The following is a 1,728-nucleotide window of genomic DNA, read 5'->3' as shown; positions in this document are numbered from 1 at the left end:
AGAGGGTGGGGTGCAGACCCAGTGTGGACAGTTTGTGGGTGAGTTTGTGGGGGACAACTGTGTTAAAGGTGGAGCTGTAGTCAGTGAAGAATATCCTGATGTAGGAGTCTCCATTTTCCAGGTGAGACAGGGAATAGTGGAGGGCAGCCGCGATGGCATTTGAGGTGGCCCTGCTCTGCCGGTAGGCATACTGCAGGGGGTCCAGTATACTACTCTGAATGAGGGCCAGCACCACTCTCTCAAAACACTTCATAATGATTGGGGTGAGCGCCACTGGCCTGTAGTCGTTCAGGCAGGTGACCGGGCTCTTCTTGGGAAGGGGGACGATGGTTGTGGTCTTAAAGCAGGTGGGAACAATGCTCTGGCTGAGGGAGAGGTTGAAGATGGTGGTGAGAACATTAGCCAGCTCGCTGGCACATGCCAGCCCTCCCAGAGATGTTTGACCGGTCTTGCTGCTTTGCGGGGGTTGATCTTCCTCAGGCTGTCTGTGGAGCTGATGATGCTGGTGGTGGTCCTGTAGTCTGTGATGTGCTGCAGGCCTTGCCACATCTGTCCGGAGTCAGCAGTAGAATAAAAACCATTCAGCTTCTCTCTGTATTGCCTCTTGGCCGCTGTGATGGCTTTTCTCAGTCTGTATTTTGCAGCTTTGTACTCCGTCTCATCGCCTGATCTGAATGCATGAGAGTGAGCACGCAGCATGTGGCGTACCTGACTCTTTATCCAGGGCTTCTGTTTGGGGAACCTCCTGACTTGTATGGTGGGCATGATGTTGTCAATACAGGTACTAACGTACCTGGTCACATACTCAGCATAATCCTGTACGCTGACAGAAAAGTCCTCCGAGGTGGCTGCAGCTTTAAACACATCCTAGTCTGTCTGGGCGAAACAGTCCTGCAGCGTGCCTTCAGTCTCTGGGGTTCAGAGTTTAATTTGTTTGGTGACAGGGTTTGTTTCAGTCTTTGTCTGTAAGATGGATACACGAACAAGGAAATGTGGTCGGTGCGTCCAAGGTGGGGGCGGGGTGCACCACGTATGTTACTATAAATATGATCTAGAGTGGCTCATATTCTGTCTATGGAGCACTGGAAGGGATATTATATTAGACTAGAGAAATGCACTTCCTGTCGAAAATGAGTGTGGATGCTGAAATTGCTGAACATTTTGACACCAGAACAGCATATTTACCTGAAGGTATGCTGAAGTAGAATTTTCCCATTCATTTGAATGGAGCAAAACTTTCAAAATAAAACTAAATATTTCAAAAGTATGAAGTTTAGAAAACGTCTGAAGAGAAGCATGAATGTCCATGAAGAGCTGAACATTCTGATAGTTGAAATTATGCTGAAGTAGAATTTTCCCATTCGTTTATATGACTGAGGACTACTAGGTCGTGGCTATTGAAATGAGGCATAAAATATAAACAGTAATTATGCAAAAACTGTTAAAGATATCAAAAAGCTGTGTACATTATGAATAGCTGAAGAGTTGCTGAATAGATAACAGTTGAAATTGTGTTTTTAGCCGAAGGTATGCTGAAGTTATTAAGATGTGAAATTTTTTCCCATTCATTTGAATGGGGCAAAATTTGTTGAAAAATACTAAATATTTTGACTAAACAGAAGCACAAAAATACTTCAGGAAGCTTAACTTCGCTAATTCACGGGTGTAGCACCATCCAATTGCAATAATAATGGCATAGTAGGATTCCTGACAATTTTCTCTACCATT

The sequence above is a fragment of the Monopterus albus genome, unplaced genomic scaffold (genome assembly GCF_001952655.1).
Source record: "Monopterus albus unplaced genomic scaffold, M_albus_1.0 scaffold641.1, whole genome shotgun sequence".
NCBI classification, from domain to species: domain Eukaryota; kingdom Metazoa; phylum Chordata; class Actinopteri; order Synbranchiformes; family Synbranchidae; genus Monopterus; species Monopterus albus.
This window is presented reverse-complemented; position numbering follows the sequence as displayed.